General features: G+C 42.8%; 1 long non-coding RNA gene across 3 annotated transcripts in view; it reads left to right on the top strand.

Moving 5' to 3' along the window:
- The first annotated feature begins 4,109 nt into the window (after positions 1–4,109).
- Positions 4,110–21,066, top strand: part of LOC114487306 (uncharacterized) — a 355,464-nt gene continuing 338,507 nt past the window's right edge. For all 3 annotated transcript variants that reach the window (XR_008618841.1, XR_008618842.1, XR_003682279.2), the window contains exon 1: positions 4,110–4,256. This is a non-coding gene — a long non-coding RNA (uncharacterized lncRNA). The remainder of the gene's footprint in view (positions 4,257–21,066) is intronic.

The raw sequence follows: 21,066 nt of genomic DNA, 5'->3' as shown, positions 1-21,066 counted from the left end.
AGGTCTAGGCTCCCCACTTGGGCTCCCTTGGCACCCTGGGAGGACAGGGGTGCTTCCTTACTACTTGGTGGACGTGGGATTTCAGGCTCCCTGCTAGGCCTCCGCTGACGCCTCCTAGGCTGGGAGGAGCGAGGTCCAAGTCCCTTCTTGTTGCTTCTGCTGGGGGTAGGTAGAAGGCCTCGTTACCTCTGGGTAATGGTGTAAGTTTGGCTTCCCTCTCAGCCTTCTCTGATACACCCAGGTGGGGCAGGGAGGAGCACCTTTTTACAGCCAGGCAAAGACGGAAGTCCAGGCTCCCCACTCAGTCTTTGCTGCCTGGTAATCGGTGGCTTTTTGGATATCTTGTTGCTTAAGTGAACCAATATTGGCCTTACAGAAGTATACACTAAGTGACAGATTTCTCCACAAATTTCCACTTCCTGGGATTGCTTCTCCATTTATTGTTCTAAGATGATCCTGGGTTGCCACTCTAATATATTGTGGTGTTTTACACTTCCTAATGCAAAATTATCACCCTATGTTTTGACATAAAATGCTTTGGAGTGGTACTTTATTATAAAATTACAAAACTTTTGCCTGCTCTCAAATGTTGGTATGTAGGGTCTCTGTGGATAAAAAGAACAATTGATATTTTTAGATTCGCTGTAACCTCTTGAGTTTTGATCCAGTAAGACTGAGTGTTTTATTACATTGTTTATGAAAAGAAAAACATCTAATGTATACAATAGCTGGGAGCGTAGATTTATTTCTTGCACTACTCCCTTGTCTGGATTTCAGATCATAATTTTAAATATACATTTGTCCATAGAATTTTAAGCCTCATTTAATTTTTGCCAATGGAATTTCAGGAATCTATCCAAATTTTTCTAAAATATTAGGTTAGTTTTCTTCACTGTCAAAGTATTTCCTAAAGGGATAGGATTTTTTTTTTTCTCTTCCAAAATTGTGCCTTGTAGATTTCTTACTGTTGCCTTGGTCAGGAAGAAAAATAATTATTAAAGCAAAAACTTCTCTTCAGTTAATATTATTTACTGATTAAAGTCTATGACTTGCACTAGAGAATAGGCTGTGTGTGGACATTATACAAAATGAGATCAACAGTCTGTGCTTTTTCCAGATATATGTGTTACAACCTGACGTTCACTTCAGTAAGTCTGGCAGATAACCCACATAAAAGGAACTGGGAAGCAGGAGACCTTAGTCTCAGCACAAGTTTATTGCTGAACTTTGCTGCATCACCTTAGTCAAATCCCGTAGCATCCCATGGTCTCAATTTCCTTACCTGTCAATGAGAGTAAAAATACTTATCGCTTCTAACTTCTACAGTTTTTGTCAGAGAAAATTTAAATTTGTGCTATAAATATAGATAATATTGCTAAGGATTATCTACCTCTTTGTATTTTTTCCTAAAAAAAGTATCTGCAAACGCACCTAGCTTTTCAGCTACTTCTGGTCTCGAAAATGTCTTAGAGCAAAGGGAATCAGAAAACTGCTAGGATAGATTTAAAAAATTTCAGACTTCATCTACAGGGTTGACTATGTCCATTTTTGCTAGGAGTGAGAACCAAATTTATTTCTCTCTCCTGGATACTCTGATTCTTTAGCTGTTGGGCAGCTAGTTATGTCACCCATGCGGATTAAGGCAGAAGCCTCTCACATGGTTTGTAGAACTGTGTAGCAGACATACGTGGGTTGAAATAGTTGTAATTAGAAAATCAATCTCACCTTTAGGAAATATGCTGAAGCATGTGGATATTCTGACTTGTCCCAGAAGCACAATAAAAGTAAATCAAATGCTCTCCAAGTAAGAACAATTATAAAAATACAAAATTTGAAATAATGAACAGAAAGGTTTGAGTCAAATATCTATTTCTAGAGAAACAATAAAGGCAAACTCATTTCCTGTTTCGGAGGAAGAGGGCTCAGTGGTAGTTGGACCATACCAACAGTACTGCTGTGTCGAAATGGGATTTTCTGCATGAGGCCATTTGTAGGGGGCAAGAAGCCCTGTCGCCACCCTCATGGTGGACAGGATCTCCCTCCCTGTATCTCTGGACTGGTTCTTAGATGTGACAAGGAACTCACGAAACGAACTTGAGAGTCTGAAATTAGGGAGTGAGCCAAAGCTAGGTATTACATGGACTTTAGCTGTGGATGTTAAGGTCATTTCACAATTGGCTGCAAAGCACATTTTTGACTGGTAGAAAAAATGCAAAGCAATGTTTAGAGTTTTCTTTACGTGTCTAGTAGTGGTTTACTCCCCTGCCGTGTACATCACTCTGAGGAGTGCAGTAGGTACGGGCCAGGAGGCCATGGGGAGGGAGGATGGGTGAGGCTCTGCTGGTGTAGCCGCTGAGGAAGCCAGGTGAAACCATTCTGCCCTTCCCAGCTTGTAGGTTTCATTGTTTTACACAATGGGGTGATCCTCAGCCTGCTTGGCCAACACCAGGCTCTTTGAGGTGCCCAGAAAACCCCCATGTAAATGCACAGCTAGACAGCTGGGTGTACAGCTGACTTTGTGCCTCATGCAGCCCTCGGGGCACGCTCCCCTCTGGCCCAGGAGGCTTGCCCCTAGGTTGTGCAAAGACACTGCCTTACTTGAAAGCATTCCCGTGGGCAGGGTGATTTCAGAGACACCTGTGAGAGTCTCCCTCCCTTTGAAGACAAACAGACCCCCTCACCTGCTTCCCTTCCCTTCTCCCCAGGGACCTAGACTGCCTCACTTTCTCATGAAAACCCTTCATTCCTTAGAGCTCATGTTTAGAATGCAGGCCCAGGGGGAGGAACTGCGATTGCTTGAGGCCTTACCATATAGAATACCCTGTGCCGTCCCGTGGGCAGGGTGATTTCAGAGACACCTGTGAGAGTCTCCCTCCCTTTGAAGACACCTGCTTCCCTTCCCTTCTCCCCAGGGACCTAGACTCCCTCACTTTCTCATGAAAACCCTTCATTCCTTAGAGCTCATGTTTGGAATGCAGGCCCAGGGGGAGGAACTGCGATTGCTTGAGGCCTTACCATATAGAAAACCCTGTGCCGGGAGATTGACATCCAGAGATGTTACTGTTATTTTTTTAGATGAAGAAACAGAGGCTCAGAAGTATACCTCTGCACAAGATGACAACGTATGTCATAGAACCAGCCTTCAAACCCAGATTCTTCAGACTCCAAAGTCCCTGCACTCTCTGGGCCCTCTCCTGTCTCCCTGGAATTGAGATTTACTGAAGTTCCCAGATTCCGATTCACCTTGCCTAGAAGGACACAGAGTGCTGGGCCTTAACCCCTCCTGGAGAGGGAGAGAGCAGCTAAGATTTGTGGGCTGAGAAAGCTTTGGGCCTCCCAAGGTGTGCTGAGTCCAGGCCCAGAAATGATGAAGGCTGGGGTCCTAGCTTTGACCTCCAGGCACAAGGCAGAGACCCTCCTCCTGCTTCACTCAGGCTGTCTCATTCAGGCTGAAGCCCCTTGTGGGAGAAGGGGGAGAGGGTATGTGTGGCTGTCTCCTGCCTGCACCAGGGCTCTCATGTCCCTATTCCATCAGGAGGGCTGCAGCTTGCTTGAGAGGGCATAAAAGGTTCCTGTGCATTCTGTTCATTTCACCAGGTTCCTGTGCGTTTCTGTTCATTTTACTAGGTTCCTGTGCGTTTCTGTTCATTTCACCAGGTTCCTGGGTTCCTGTGTGTTTCTGTTCATTTCACCGGGTTCCTGTGCGTTTCTGTTCATTTCACCAGGTTCCTGGGTGTTTCTGTTCATTTTACTAGCTAGGGTATAAGCTGTGAGCCTGAGTCATGGTGGAGCACGGAAGCTGGGCTTGGCAAGGGCTGATGGCAGAGTGGAGTATGAGGCCCCAGAGGGGTCTCTGGTGCTGTCTTGATGGGACATGCCTGCAGCTTTCCACTGCCCTTCAGAGGTTCATCTTGTAGTTGAGGCACTAATGATCAGTGTGGCGGACACACAGCTGGAGAAGCAGTCGAGTAACTTAGGTCACTCAGACTAGACCCCTCACCCCTCACTGTCTGGTCCGGGGATCTCTCCCATGTGCTGCTATAGAAACCTCAACCTTCTAAGACTGTATTATGATTATCTGTTTACTTATTGATGGCAGGTTCCTTGAAGACAGAGGCCAGTTGTGCTGGTCTCAGCACGCCCCGTGTCTTTTATGACACCTGAACAACGTGAGGAGACGTTCCTGGCTCAGCTGGAACCGGACGACAGCTTTGGCCCAATCACAGGAGAGAGGACGATTTCATGGGGAAAAGAAGGTAACTGGTTAACTGTGTTTCTGGAAGAAGTCTCCTGCTCAGTGGGGCTGCGAATGAGAGCCGTGAGTGTGACCTGGAGTAGGAGGCACTGACCGCGGCTGCCTGGACCCTGGCTCCAGCCAGGGAGACAGGGCTAGCTAGAGGGACTTTCCAGAAAGGGAACAGCAGCCTTGCTCTGGGGCAAATCCTATGTTGCTTTTTCAGGTAAGTGTAATCTGCTAGCATGAAGGCTGTACCTATTATTTCCATTTTACCTGGTATTTAAAAAGAAACCCTTGAAAATTCAGAAGGCAAATAAAGCCATCCTGCCAGTTTAGTGAAGATGAAGCTGTAAGAGTGCCAACCACTCACTAAGGAACCCGGCAGCCAGAGGGAAGGAGGGGCCGGGGTGTGCTGGGACTCATCGCACGAGGCCAGGACTTTTTCTAGTTTTCCTTTAGCACGTAGGGTCTCTGTAGGGGGCGTGGGGAGCTCTGCTATGTAGGAACCATCCAGAAACCTCAGCCCTGTGAATTTTCCCTTCCACTTGCCTTGTTTTCTCTCTCCACGATGAGATGCGAGGAGTGACATGGCTGTCAGAAAACCCTCATCCCTCTGGGTTGGTGCATGTCTCCCTCTGGTACCTCTGAGCCAAGGGGTCCGTACTGAAGACAAGCCTCTGTCCGGTGCCCTCTGAGGCTCGCAGCCTGTCTACAAGGCTAGTCAGAATGCAGGGGAAGGAGGCCTGCCTGTCCTCTCAGTAATCCCCTTGTCACCACACCTCCAAAGGCTGCTCACCCTGACAGGGGGGATGTGATGGGCAGCCTGTCAAATAGATTGTGAGTGCATTAGCAGGATTAGCGGTGAAGGCGAATAGTTCAGCCTTTCCAAAGTTCATTCACAGCCTCTGAGACTGGCCTGCTCAGCGTTTCTGTATTTTCATTCCACAACAGAGTTTAATTTATAATATTAGTACAGAATGCTATCTGATATTTCTTTTCCTTCTTACCGATAAGCCAGCTGAAATACTTTAGCAGCCCCGCAAAACCAGATGCTTTGTTCTTGGCAGGGATTGAAGTATGACTGATTTTATTTTTGCTTGTTAAAGTAATATACCCGCATTGTGGAAAAATTGGATCAGAAAAGTATAAGGCAGAAATTTAAAATATTCAGTCCATTCACCAGATATTACCTCTGATGCCATCTTGTGTCTTCATGCAGTTTTTCATCTATGCATAGATAGTAAACAAAATTGCAATTATATTGTGTATTGGATTTGGTTTCCATTTTTATTTTATTTTTTTATTTTTTATTTTTTTGCGGTACGCGGGCCTCTCACTGTTGTGGCCTCTCCCGTCGATGGAGCACAGGCTCTGGACGCGCAGGCTCAGAGGCCATGGCTCACGGGCCTAGCCGCTCCGCGGCATGTGGGATCTTCCCGGACCGGGTCACGAACCCGTGTCCCCTGCATCGGCAGGTGGACTCTCAACCACTGTGCCACCAGGGAACCCCTGGTTTCCTTTTTAAAAAAAACAAATATTATATCATCAACTTTTGCCAGTTTTCTGGCACTTTTAGTGAAAACACCTGTGAAATATTTTATGTGAATATATTTGCAGTTCTCTATTGATGTGTAACAAATTACCACAAACTCAGCAACTTAAAGTAATACCCGTTTATTAGCACACGGTTCTGTAGATCAGAAGTTGGGGTCTCTGCACAGGTCTCAGAAGGTCAAAATCAAAGTGTCAGCTGGGCTAAGTTCTCCTCTGGAGGCTCTGGGGAGAATCACTTGCAAGCTCATTCTTGTCATCAGGTTTCAGTTCCTCGAGATGGTACGGCTGAAGTCCTCATGTCCTTGCTGGTTGTTAGCTGGGGACTGCTCTTAGCAGCTGGAGGCCACCTGTCTTCCTTTGACATGTGGCTCCCTTGATCTGCAAGCCAGCAGTGGTGCATTGACTCCTTATGGTGTTTTGAATCTCTGGCTTCTTCTCTGATCAACTGAGAAAACGCTTTGCTTTTAAAGGACCCATCTGATTAGGTCAGGCCCACCGGAATACTCTGTCTCAAGGTTGACTGTGTCCTATAACAAGACCTAATCAGGGGAGTCAACTTCATCATATTGATAATCGCCAGGATTATGCAGGGCATGTATCTCTACTTACCACAATATTATAATTTACTTAATAGTCTCCCTGTTTTAAAAAACGGAGTCATATGGCCACAATTTCATAGTTAAGTCTGCCAAAGCACTGCTTCCTGGATAAATGAGATACCTTGCCTCTTTGGAGCTTTGTTTGGGAATCCTGCTTTTGGTGAATCAGGTGTGAGAGTGGGGCTATTGCAGTCTTTTGCTGCATTGTAGTATAGTAGTTGGTGTATTAGTTTTCTAGGATCGCCGTAACAAAGTATCATGAACTAAGTGGCTTAAAACCATAGAAGTTTATTGTTTCACAGTTCTGGAGGCTAGAAGCCTGAAGTCAAGGTGTCGGTAGAGCTATAGTCTCTCTGAAATCTGCAGAAGAATTCCTTCTTGCCTCTTCTTGGTCCCTGGCAGTTAGCCGGCAATCCTTGGGTTTCCTTGCTTTGTAGCTGCATAACTGCAGTGTCTGCCTTCCCCATCAGTGCCATTGTTTCTGTGTGTCTGTGTCTCCACGTGGACATCCTCATATAGGGATAGCAGTCACATTGGATTAGGGACCCACCCTACCCCAGTATAATCTCATTTTAACTTAACTGATTACATCTGTAACAATCCTATTTTAAGATAAGCTCACATTCTGAGGCTTTGGGTATTAGGACTTTAGTATATTTTTTGGGGGGGTGGATACAATTCAACATTTAACAATTGGTATAGAATGTTAGGTGACTAGCTTAGTGGAAACTGAATGGACACCGAGAGTGGTAGGTCTTGAATCAGAAGCAGATGCCACAGGTGTAGTTATTTCAGCAAAGGTTGGATAAGCTGGCTGGGCTGTGGGGTAGCATGCTAGCAGGTGGTGCTGGGCCAGGTTTGACTACTAATTCCTGCAGATAGGAATATAGTGATATCAATATCCTGGGGTTAAGGCCATGCCTGAAATTTCTTGTTGTAAAATCCTTTGCCCAAGCTATGAGCAGTGGCCCCGAGGTTCAGTGAGCTGAGTGCTGTAGACAAAGGGCAGATAGAGCTAAGGCTTCTCTGAGAAGTGGTCCTGGAAGCAGTGACTGTGTATAATGTTGGAAAATGTATTTCCACCTCTCTTTTGCTTTTGCTGTTGTCTTAAGTTTGCACAGATCTTTTTAGTTTGGAAAGTGATTTCACAGTTTATTATCTTTTGTAATTTTCACATCCACCCTGTGAAGTTGAAATGGCTATTTCCTTTTAGGTATAGTGAAATTAAGTATTATTATACAATAACTGCCAACACAATGAAAAGTAGATATTACTGTTTAATTTTACAGATGAGAAGCTAAGAAAGGTTAAGGGACTTGTCTCATGGCGCTTGTAAGCTGTAGAACCGGGACCGGGACTCATGTCTGTGTGCTTCCTAGTCTTGTGCACTGTCCCCACACTGTGCTACCAAGCTGACCACTAACTTGGACCTGCCTAGAGAATGGCAGCACCAGCATAGCACAGGGATGCCAGAAGTCCCACTTTCAGAAGTATTCTCTAGACTCAACACTGTGTGACCTTGGGAACTTAGGTTAATTTTCCTTGGCTTCATTCATTCATTCATTCATTCACTCAACAATTTTTTCTTACAGTTTTTTTTTCCAGCTTTATTGAGATAAAATTGACATATAACATTTTGTAAGTTTAAGGTGTGCAATGTGATTATTTGACACATGTATATATTGTGAAAATGATTACTACAGAAAGATTGGTTAGCACCTCCATCAACTGACAGAATTAGCTTTTGTGTGTGTGTGGTGAGAAGATTTAACTTACTTTTTTTTTTTTTTTTTTTCTGCGGTACGCGGGCCTCTCACTGTTGTGGCCTCTCCCGTTGTGGAGCACAGGCTCCGGACGCGCAGGCTCAGCGGCCATGGCTCACGGGCCCAGCCGCTCCGCGACATGTGGGATCCTCCCGGACCGGGGTTCGAACCCGTGTCCCCTGCATCGGCAGGCGGACTCTCAACCACTGTGCCACCAGGAAAGCCCTAACTTACTCTTTTAGCATCTTTCAAATATACAATACAGTATTGTTAACTATAGTCACCATGCTGTGCATTAGATCCCCAGAACTTATTTATCATAGAACTAAAGTTTGTACCTTTGACCAACATCTCCCCACTTCCCCCACCCCCAGCTCGTGGCAACAACCATTCTACTCTGTTTCTACGAGTTCAGCTTTTTTAGATTCCACAAATAAGTGAGATCATACAGTATTCTTTTCTTTGTATAATTTCTTTGCTTATTTCACTTAGCGTAATGCTCTCAAGTTCCATCTATGTTTTTACAAATGGCAAGATTTTCTTTTTTTTTAATTTATAAATTTGATTATTTATTTATTTTTGGCTGCGTTGGGTCTTGGTTGCTGCACGCGGGCTTTCTCCAGTTGCGGCGAGTGGGGGCTACTCTTCATTGTGGTGTGCAGGCTTCTCATTGTGGTGGCCTCTCGTTGTGGAGCACGGGCTCTAGGTGCACGGGCCTCAGCAGCCGTGGCACGCGGGCTCAGTAGTTGTGGCACACAGGCTTAGTTGCTCCACGGCACGCGGGATCTTCCCAGACCAGGGCTTGAATCCGTGTCTTCTGCATTGGTAGGCGGATTCCCAACCACTGCGCCACCAGGGAAGTCCCAAGATTTCCTTTTTATAATGGCTAAATAATATTCATATATTTACATTTTTATCTATCTGTCTAATGTATGTATATATAAAATGGCATTTTATTTATCCATTCATCCATTGATGATCACTTTGGTTGTTTCCATATTTGATTATTGTGCATAATGTTGCAGTGAACATGGAAGTGTAGGTATCTCTTCCAGATAGTAATTTCATTTCCTTCAGATACATATCCAGAAGTGGGATTGCTGGATCATATGGTAGTTCTATTTTTAATTTTTCAAGGAAACTCATACTGTTTTCTGTAGCGGTTGTACCAATTTACATTTTCACTAACAGTGCACAAGGGTTCCCTTTTTTCCACATCCTAACCTACAATTGTTATCTGTCTTTTTGATAACAGCTGTTCTAACAGGTGTGAGGTGATGTCTCATTGTGATTTTGATTTGCATTTCCCTGATGATTAGTGATGTTGAGCACCTTTTCATGAACTTGTTGGCAATTTGTATGTCTTCTTTGGAAAAATGTCTGTTCAGGTCCTCTGCCCATATTTTAAATCAGACTATTTGTTTTTCTGCTATTGAGTTGTATGAGTTACTCCCCTTCATCCCTGACATTTTTTGTTTTTGATGTCACGATTTATGTCTTTTTATACTGTGTGTCCATTAACAAATTATTTTAGCAGTCGTCTCACTCTCTCCTGACGTGCAGAGTTTCTGCTGAGAAATCCTCTGATTAGCCTTACGGGGGTTCCCTTGTATGTGAAGAATTTTTTTCTCTTGCTTCTTTTAAAATTCTTCCTTTGTCTTTGATTTTAGACAGTTTCACTGTAATGTGTCTTAGAGAAGGTCTTCGGGGTTGAAATTATTTGGAGATGTGTGAACTTCATGAACTTGAATGTTCAAATCTCTCCCCAGTGTTGGGAAGTTTCAGCCATTATTTCTTTAAGTAAGCTTTTGCCCCTTTCTCCCTCTCTTCTACTTCTGGGACTCCAATAATACATGATTTTTTATCTTATAGTTCATATAGGCTTTCTCCAGTCTTTTCATTCTGTTTTCTTTGTTCTCCTCTTACTGGATAATGTAAAAAGATCTGTCTTCTACCTCACAGATTCTTTCTTCTACTTGATCCAGTCTGACGTTGATGCTGTCTATTACATTTTTCATTTCATTCATTGTATTCTTCAACTCCAGAATTTCTGTGTTGTTGTTGTTTTAGATAATGATTTCTGTCTCCCTGATAAACTTCTCATTTTTTAATTGTTTTCCTGGTTTCATTGAATTGTCTGTGTTTTCTTGTAGTCACTGAGCTCCCTTAAAATGACTATTTCATATTTTTTATTGGGCAGATCTCAGATCTTCATTTCTTTGAGGTTGGTTACTGGAAAATAATTGTGTTTCTTTGGTCGTGTCATGTTTCCTTAATTTTAAATTTTCCTTGAGGTTTTGTATTGCTATATTTGAAGAAGCAGTCACCTCCTCCAGTCTTTACTAACTGACTTTCAGAGAGAAATACCTTCCGTTTCTCTAAATATCATCCATGTTAGGAATTCTGAGCTTTTCTCAGATCTTTTCTGTTGATACTCCTGTTCCACAGTTCTTGTTCCCTCTTGGTGGGGGAATTCTGAAGATTGTACACCTTCTCTAAATCCTGAAAAGCCACACTTGGTGTTAGCATACTCCATTTTGCTTTCCGTAGGGCCCTACTGAATGCTCACATTTGTGTGTTTTCTCACAGCTCTGCAGATTTGGGCTGGCTTTCTGCATGTGTGCACTAGCTTTCTGCAAGGGCTTGCTCTTGCTGCCATAGCGGGCATGCTCAGGGAGCTGACCACAGGGTGGGGCGAGGCTGTGGAGCATTGGGGGTGTCTGTACCAGTTGGGGGGATCTGTGGGTGAGCCCGGTGGCTCATTGGTGGGCTTTCTGATGGAATGTACAACACAGTTAGTAGGATCCATGTTCTTTTGATGCTGCCCAAGACCCCTAGCTGCTGTTCTCCAAGCCCACTCCCCAGTCATGCAGCACACCTTAGTATTCTGGGTGGGGTGGGAAAGAATTGGGTGTCTTTGGTGGTGTCCCACATAGCTGGGGAAGCTGCGTGCTTACTCACATGCTCACATTTTCCCTCATCAGAAAAATCACAGGCTGAGGAGGTCTCTCTTGGCACTGAGCTGTGCTGTCTTGGAGAGTGGTGATGTAGGTAAAATGAAACTGATCCTCTTACCCTCTTGACTGTATCCGATCTTGGAATATTTTTTCCTCCAGCCATGTGGTGGAACTTCTCTACTAGACTTCTGGACTTCCACATAGGCACCCTCATCTGTAGGTGATTATTTAAATAGTATTCTTTGAGAGGAAGATGGTAGAAAACTCTTATTCCACTGTGCTGATGCTGTCACTCTTCTTAACATTTATTTCTTGAGCACTTATATGCCAGGCTCTATTCTAGGCCCTGGAATTATAGCAACATAAGATAAAATGCTTGAGGAGTTTGTCTTCTAGAATTGCATCAGTTTCATTATTTGGAAAGTGGGGGTAAAAACAATTATATGCCTAATTAAGTTGTGAAGAAACTCATTCATGTAATGAGTTTAGCCCAGTGCCAGGCACATCATAATTTTCAATAAGTGTCAGCTATTTATATAGAGATCACACACAGTGGGAGGTGGGTCTAAGTCTTGACTCTTTGGGAACTTCAGTGCACACAGGGTGGGCACACTGAATAATCTGGGGGAAGGTGGAAGTTTGGATCCTTGGAAAGCACACCTTTTCCAGATCTAGGATTGAAACACAAAGCTGGAATACAGTGTTGTCTTGAGGGCAGTGGCAGGGCCTCCCAAAGAGCAAGGTTTGGAGGACATGCACCAAGTTCATCTACTCATTCAACATATGCTTCTCTGCCCCAGTTGCCCAGAGCTGTGGCCAGAGGTGAGGATTCCACACTGCAAAGGAAGAATCAGTGAGGACCAAAAGCGATGCAACACCAGTCACATTGTGTGGAGTGCATTGCTGGTTTTACATTTTGTTTTGCCTAAGTGGCCCACTGTATTAGATGCCTGTCTTAAGTTCCTGCACCTCAGTATGTGGTATTAACTCCAGTAGAAAACATGCAACCCGCCCAAAGCTAACATAGTTTAAGAAATGTAATATTTTATATGCATCACATTTTAAAAAGCTGTTTTTTGTTGAGGAATGGGGTAACCACTACTGGACATTTTACTTTGCCTTGGGGATACAACTCTGAGAGTTGGAGTTTATACTATAATTTAGCTAATCTGCTCAGATTCAGCATCTGTATTCCTTTAAGTAGCATTTAATATTACAGCAGAAAATCTTTACTATTTTTCTATGATAAAGAAACATTACTAGACTATACTGTATTATGTGCTCAAACTGGCTTGCCATCTCTAGTGAACTGTAGACGAAGTGGAAACAGATAGTGAGTGGAGAGGAGATGCTTGCATTATCAACCCACAGGGTTGCATCCCACAAGGGTTATAGGTCTGCAGCATGCATGTCGAGCCCACAGAGCAGGGCTCAGGTCTTTCTAGAGCCCCCTGAGAGGGAGAAAGGGATGTCTGTCTCTCAGGTTGGTTGTGATGCTTATATGAGATAGTATTTACAATAAACCTCATCCACTGTGGGCATTCAGCAAAAACAGTTTACTCTCCTTTTTTTTCATCTTCTGCTTTATGAATTCAGTTTTCTTCTGTATTTTTTCAAAGCAGTTATAAATTAAACCACATTAATTTCTTATTCCTAGCTGGAGGATCTGGCACACAGAAGGGATCAGTGGGAGTTTGTGGGGTGAGTTGTTTGTGGTATTTGGTATAAAGGTGTTTCCTGTCCAGGTCCCTTGTTGGCAGCAGTAGGGGAGGGTTTGGAGATTTGGTACTGTCTCCCAGCTCTTGAGCAGCCCACACAGACAGGTTAGACTTAGCTGGTTGGGCTCTTTCCAGGTAAAGCTCGTGGGAGAGTTATTCCTGTCTCCATATTTGAGCTATGTAATACATATGCCCTGCCTTTAAATCTGCCTTTCAAATACCTGGTCACATTCTACGCGCCTGGAACAGTACCAGAGTTTGAAAATTCAGGAAAGAACTAGATATCCCCTACCCTTAGGAAGTCAATGATTAAGTAGCAGAGAAAGTACTATACAGACAGACAGATACACACACAGGGACACATTCATGCATACATATACATATGTGCTTCTGTGTGTGTGTGTGTGTGTGTGTGTGTGTGTGTGAGTATTTTGGGAGGTAGTGTTCTAAAGTAAGGGGAAACACTCACTGTGAGAGATTCAAAGTTGTGAGTGTGGGGACCATGTTTTATATGTCACAATTAGGATCCATCGTCTGATAAGAACATAGGTCCATAGAAAGTCAAAGGAATAAGGCTTAAAGTTGAAGTAGTCCCAGAATAAGGCTGCCTCCTTAAGAGGTAGTTCTTGTTCTCAATAAATATACAGTCTAGTTAGAGAGACAGTCACGTGCACATCCCTGGATAAAAGGGAGTGCAGCTCGGTGAGATGTGTCATAGAGGCGCGAGGAGGACCTAGAGGGACCCATGGCTCCTCAGAGCTATGGGAGATGAGGAAGGAGAGGGAGAGAGTTTCGTGTCAGTGAGTGTCAAAGGGCTCTGGGAGAAGAGGGAGTGCTAGGTCTGGAGGGATGCTGTAAAAAGGCTTGGCTGAAGTCTTGTCTAAGCAGGGAGATCAAAGAGCCTTTACTAGATTTAAGACAATGAGGCACACATCCTTGGGGAGCCAGGGGCTTCTGTGGCCAAGGACTTTGCAGCTTGTCTGGCTGGCTCTCAGTAACATGGTTGAGAAGAGACATGCGGGGCTGATTAGAAAACTGCTATGCTCGGGAAAAAATGTAGACATCAGAGACACGAAAATGAAAACATATAAGCAGTTGTAAATGGAATGTGCCTATCTTTGTGGTTTACGTGCCCAAAGACCTTGTGAGCAACCTGTAGATACGGCTGGGGAAAACATGTCTTCGGAGGCCCCTTCTTTCTCCCTTGTACACTGATGGCTCTCCTTGGATGGCACCTGAATGTCTATCATAGTTTCTTTTCTGAGGTAGGACCTTCCTCTCACTGATTGTTACCAGGAAGTGAACTGATAACCCACTAAACTCGGGCTTCATCAGACTCTCAGGAGGAAATCTCTGTGTGTGTGTGTGTGTGTGTGTGTGTGTGTGTGTGTGTGTGTGTGTGTGTGTGTAAAACAAAGGGATGAAGGACCCACTCTGGAGACCTATTGTTGACATCTGGAAAGTTACCTAAGCTTTCTGAATCTTAGATTCTTCCTCAGTAAATGGAAATAATACCTATCTTGCCGAGTTCTTGAGAGGACTAAATATAGTAACAAATCAAATAGGTTAGTACAATGCGTGGCACATATTAAGTATTCAGTAAATCTCATCCGTTGCTATTGCTATTTTGGGGGTACAAGGTGCTATAATATGGGTACATTCTGGGTATCCTTAGAGCAGACTTAACAGTCGTTTTGGTGGGGGTGTGGGCACAGGCAAACACATTGCTGTCCATAGTGCTGAACCATCCTTGCCTAGGGCATGGCTGTGGCTCCCAACCCCAGGCCACAGTGGATGCTGCTTAGTCTGTCCTAGGAATTCTGAGCCAGGAACGCTGAATGAAGAGAGACCCAGATGGTAGAGAAGCAAACTAGCAGTGGCTTTTGGATAAGTCACTGAGAAATTTCTATGGAGAGAAAAAGAGACATTTTAATCCCTTTTATGGTATGCGGGCCTCCCTCTGCTGTGGCCTCTCCCGTTGCGGAGGACAGGCTCCGGACGCGCAGGCTCAGCGGCCATGGCTCACGGGCCCAGCCGCTCCGCGGCACGTGGGATCCTCCCAAACCGGGGCGCGAACCCGGTTCCCCTGCATCGGCAGGCGGACGCGCAACCGCTGCGCCACCAGGGAAGCCCTTAATCCCTTTTAGACACTTATATGACCAAAAGAAAAGAAAAACCCATCACCCTAAACTGATATAGTTGAAAATGCTGATACTAGTAAGGCATGCGTACTGTGTGATGGAAAGCTGTGCACGTGTTAATGTGAATGGTGAGTTTGGGTAGTTAGCAGAATCCGAGAGGGGTGGAGATTGTTTAAGTGAGGCATCATTAACAACTGGGTTAAAACAACATTTTAATAGATGTTTAAAAATTTTGGCTCCATAAAATATTTGTAATTTTCACAATGTCACAGAACAAATAAAACCAATATTTTATAATGTACCTTGTCAATTTCATGTAATGTTGAAAATTTAAGCACACTTCTGGGTGTAGTACATTTTCTTGGAGAGTGGGAAGTTTTGAAGGGCAGGTGTCTCCCTCACATTCCTTTCCTGGGGTACTCTGGTGATGATTCTGGGTGTATTGTTTTCTCTGGGGCCTCTTTCTCCATTTCCCTCCGCTTCTCACAACAGTCCAAGCTGCTGGAGCAGCTTGGTTAACCTGCCTCCTAATGTCTACCCACTAGTCAATTTATCCTTTCATTCATCCATCCACTGCCAGATAGTCAAATATGCAACTATTGAACATCTACTGCATATTACATATGCTGGTGCTTTGTTGCATATTTTGCACCAAGAAAGTAGCTCAACTAATCTGCTTGTTATCATGACAAACCCTGACCTTGGACCCAGCCCCTCCAGAATCCGCTGGTACTGTATTTATTCTTTCATTGAACAACACTCACTAAGCACACTTATTATTAGCTAGCTACTGTTCTAGGTAGTGGGGATACAGCAAGACATAGTGCGATCCAGGGAGTGGATTACTGAAATAGGCTTTTGATTGATTCCGTTTTTGCCATCGACCTCCTGCAGTTCACTGTCAGTACAGCCAGAGGTCCTTTTAAACCTAACTTTTGTCATCATTTCTCTGCTCAGAGTCTCCCAATAGCTTCTCATCTCGTTTAGCTGGGGGGTAGTGGTAGAGGTGATGAGAAGAATTTGTATTCTCTCTCTCTCTGTTTTGAAGGCAGAGCCTGTAGGACTCACTGACAGATCAGAAATTGGGTATGAGCCGAAGAGTGAAGTTAAGAACATCTCCATCCTTAGCAAATGGGAAGATAGAGCTACCCATTACTGAGCTAGAGAAGACTGACAGGGCAGATTTGGAAGTGAAAATTCCAAATCATGTTTTGGACACGGGAAGTTTGATGTACCTATTAAACGTTTAAATGGAGAATGAGCATGCAGTTGGATATAGAAGTCTGGATGGAGTTCAAGCTGGAGATACATATTCTGGAGTCATTAGCATGTAAAGGGCATTTAAAGGCCCAAGTCTACATGAGACTCACAGTATAGAGAAAAGTTCACAGGACCGAGTTCTGGAGCACTCATCATTTAGAAGGTGGGAAGATGAGGAGAGACAGGATGGAGACTGAGTAGGGAAAGGTGAAGAATTTGGAAGGAAACTCAATTTGGAAGTGAGTTGTATCAAGGGAAAATATACTTCAATAAAAGGAGGGTGGGGTGAGGGCTAAAAATTGACTTCTGGAAATCACAGGAGGTCTTGATAAGAGCTGTTTTGCCGGAATAGTGGAGTAAAAAGCCTGACTAAATTGTGTTCACAAGAGAATAAGAAGAGAGGACATGAGAAAAAGTAATGACAACTCTTAAAATAACTTGAAATATGTCAAGGTATCTCATGATTTTCAAAGGGCTAATAAACATGAATAAACCTTGAGTAGCTTTGTCGTTTCCAAATACTGCATTGGTCTAAAGTGAGGAGGCATCAAGGTGTGAGTATCTCTGAAAAATAGCTGGGAAAGTGCTGAGTTAGCAAAAGGCTGCACCACCTATAGCTTCTCTAGAAGTCACTCAAGGCTTGTCATACAGAGTCACTTAAAACAATAACAACAGCACCAGCAATAATAGCACCAACTTGTAATAGTACATTAGAGTTCTTACTCTGTGCTAAGCATTATACTAAGTATGTGTCATGGATTCTCTTGTTTAATGCTCACAACCCAATGAGGTCGGTACTGCTGTTATTTCTCTCTCACAGACCTAGTGGCTTATAGGCAGAGCTGTAGTCCTTTGGAATATTTAGTAGGACCCTGATTTTTATTACTTTTCAAAGTATAGGCATTATTTCAAGACTTTGCCAAAGAGCAATGATGTGAAATGATTTTTTCAGAAGCGATGTAGGGAATAAGTAAAGACTGTGTTCCTCAAAGACTACTATGTGGGTTCCTACTTCATTTCTTACTCACATCTTTTGGAAATAAAGGTGCCTTTTTTAATGGATGCTGCCTGGCCATTAATAGACAAAGCGTGCCGTCTTCAGGGGCCTTGTGTGACTGTGAAAGCGGCCTGTCCTTCTTGCTCTGGTCCATCTCCTCTCTGGTTCCCCCTCTCTGATGCCTGTGCCTCTCCTCGCCCCACGTAGAGTGAGGGATTTGCTTCACTCAGAAGGAAGCAGAGTGCAAAGTGAGGTCACTGGTTCCCGCTAACTCCTAAGACCTTAACTTTCAGAAACATTTCAGAAATGTTTCCTAAACATTTACAAGAAACAAGAGGTATTTTGATAGGCTTATAAACTTTATTTAGTTTTAACAAATACTGAAGTTACTGGTTTACTATACCGATAGGAATTAAATGTTGTGCTATAAAATTAAAGGCCAAAATAGTTCAGATAGCTACGGCTCTAATTAAGATTTCAGTGCATGGTGGAGCGTGGGGAAAGTAACTGCACAATCTGTGGTCTATTTTTTAAAAAACAGTGTAGCTACTCAAGTTCCATTTATTTAAAAGAGCCTTTTATGAAAAACTTAGAGAACATTAGATTCATTAGCGGCACTTGTAGGTTTCCATGAACAAATATGAATTGACCATGACCTCCAGAAATTAGGAGTCTGTTTGGAACCTATTAGTGTAACAGAGTTTTGTACAGTAGCTTTAATATTTTTCTCCTTGGATAGAATTAAGTACTCAGTTTTTCCTTTTCCTTTTTTACTACCTCTTTCTCCTTAGTTTACTTGCACACACAATTACATAATTTCATATTGTATTCCCAAAGTATAATTTTCTCTTTACTCATATTTCAATGTATGTTTTTGTTTGCATGTTTTTGTCCTGCAATAATAATAATATTTATATTATATTTATGTATTATAATTATATACAGATATATTATTAATATATAATGTTATATATTTATATTTTATTATTATTATTATTAATGGAAATGCATTTGTAGATATTGTGCATTTTTCCCCAGCTTTACTGAGGTATAACTGACAGAGTGTATATATTTAAAGTGTACGGTGTGATGATTTGATATACATATACATTGTGAAATGATTATCACATTCCAGCTAATTAACACATCTATTACCTCAGTTACGTTTTTGTTTTTTTGCTGTAAGAACACCTAAGATCTACTCTTTTAGCAGATTTCAAGTATGCAATAACTATAGTCATGCTGTACATTAGATCTCCAGGATTTATTCATCTTATAACTGAAAGTTTGTACCCTTTGACTAACATCTCCCCATTTACCTACCCCCCAGCCTCTGGTAACCACCATTCTACCCTCTGCTTCTATGAGTTCGACTTTTTTCGATTCCACATATAAGTGAGATCAAACAGTGTTTGTCTTTCTGTGTCTGGCTTATTTCAGTATAATGTATTACAGTTTCATCCATGTTGTTGCAAATGGTAGGATTTCCTTCTTTATATGGCTGAATAATATTCCATTGTATGTGTGCGTAGTGTGTATATATATATGTGTGTATTGGGTGTATATATATGTATGTTGTCACACATATCACATTTCACACACACCACATTCTTTATCCATTCATCTGTTTATGGACACTTAGACTGTTTGCATATCTTGGCTATTGTGAATAATGAATGCTATTGTGTGTTAACACTCCTCCAAATGATCTTCTCAGACTTCACAACCCTTACTAACCCCATAGGAACAAATCGGAAGTTAAGTAAGATATTTAAGGAGGATTTTCTTTACTTTCTTTGACTTTGAAGTTATTGGAGATTAAAACAATGAAAAGCATCAAGGAAATAAACAAGCTCTGTGTGATTCTGGTTCCCCATTATGTAATCCTTAAGGGATTTTCAGGGGTTGTTAGATGTTTGTTATGAAAATTATGAAACACATTTTATTTTAGCACCGTTACTTTCTACTCCTCATTCTTTTCTCCTCTTCTTTTCCTTTTCCTCTTCTTTCTCCTCCTCTTCATCATCAGCGTCATCATTATTATTTAATTAACTTATTTTAGATACAGCTATCCCACTTTTTAAGATTTATTTATCAGGCCCCTGACTTCAAAGGGTCTTGGGTGAAAGTCTCTCCAGAGTTGTGAATGTCTTCGCTCTTTCAGCACGTTAGTGTCAGAAGTCTTTTTTGGCCCTTGATATTGATCAAACACATTTTCCACTGCATTTTACAACTATCTGAAGCCCCTTCAAGTAAGGCTTACTATTGTGTGTGTGTGTGTGTGTGTGTGTGTGTGTGTGTGTGTGTGTGTCTCCCTGCCCAATTCCCATTAAGAACGTGGATTTGAATCTCTTCTCTGCTACTTATTAGGTATTTGAACTTGGGTAAATCATTTAATCTTTCTGAGCATCTATTTCCTTATCTATAAAATGGGGATAATAATATCTACCTCATATATTGGTGCTGATTAAATGGAATAAATTTGACAGGAGAAAAGCTCATTGTAAACTGTGAAGTTCTATTTAATATTAATATATAAATTAGTAATAGTAATGATTTAATTGGAAAAAATTAGGGACTAGAGTTGAAGACTAGAGTTTCTTTTTTACCATGACACAGACTATTTTAAGTGGTATGGTTTAGTTAGACCACAATTTACATAACCATCTTCTAAATTGGGCAGTTAAATTGTTTCATACTATTTGGGCCTATAAAGAACACTACATTTGCCATGCTTATGCACAAATTATTTATCTCCACTTTTGAATATTACTTTGGAGTTTGGGTCCAGAAGGCTAGTCACTTTCTCGCAGGGCCGCCATTGCTCTGGTCTTCTGTCTTGTCAACACTGCTGTTCTGCTCTTTGGAGAGTTCCCTTTCCCTTGTGTTCTCTCTGGATCCTAGGAGTGACTCCAGAAAGGCCTGGACAAGAGTGGGGTTGCAAAAGGATGGGCTTTGTGGTTGTTTTTTGGATGCCGAGGCTGGACTAATGGTGCCCCTTTACGCTGGGGGATCTTGGTGCCGGGAAAGAGTAGGCTCTGCCTGGAGACAGGGTGGGCACCGCAGAGAACAAGGAGAGTGAGGGCACATCAGGTCAGGCCCTGGGTGCATGTTCCTGCCTAGAGCCCCTGTTGGGTCCCCAAAGCTCTCCCAGCTGGGCTTTATAGGATTACAACTGAATTCACAGCTCAGTCTCTGCCAGAGAGAGCAATTCTGTCTGCAGCAACCCCTCACCCTCACAATGTGGTATCCAAAGTGAGGGGCGTGGGGAAAAGCCTCCAGGCTGCTAGCAGCTCTGCCTTTGAGTGAATGGCTTGCGAAATGTTAGAGAAGACCTGAAACCCTCCTCCCTGGGTGGATATCACCTTCTTCCTTTGGATTTTGTGAAGAACCTGATCCTCTTTGCCTGGATGGAGCCAAATAAACGGGAGTCTCCGAGGAGATTGATGGCTCAGCCATAGAAGTCCCCCAGCGACGTCTGGTTTTGATGTGTTGCTGATGGATACGATCATGCTCAGAAAAGGAGATCGCTTGTGCCAGTTTGAGAGAAAGGTCATGTTTTTAATTTAACTTAATTTCCTACACCAAAGAGAATTTTCAATAGGATATTCGACTTTTGCACCTTTAATGAGACCAGATGCTCTGGGGCCTGCAGCCATGAAGAGAAAACACACTTTCTAGTTTACACTTCCACTCTGAGCCTTTTCTAAATTGGGCATGTGCAGTTCCCTTAAGGGTGCCCCTCCTCACTGGGCTTTCTTTTCTTTTTTTTCTTTTCTTTTCTTTTCTTTCTTTTTCTTTCTTTCTTTCTTTCTTTCCTTTCTTTTCTTACTTTCCTTC

This window comes from Physeter macrocephalus, chromosome 12 (genome assembly GCF_002837175.3).
Source record: "Physeter macrocephalus isolate SW-GA chromosome 12, ASM283717v5, whole genome shotgun sequence".
Classification (NCBI taxonomy): Eukaryota; Metazoa; Chordata; class Mammalia; order Artiodactyla; family Physeteridae; genus Physeter; species Physeter macrocephalus.
This window is presented reverse-complemented; position numbering and strand designations above follow the sequence as displayed.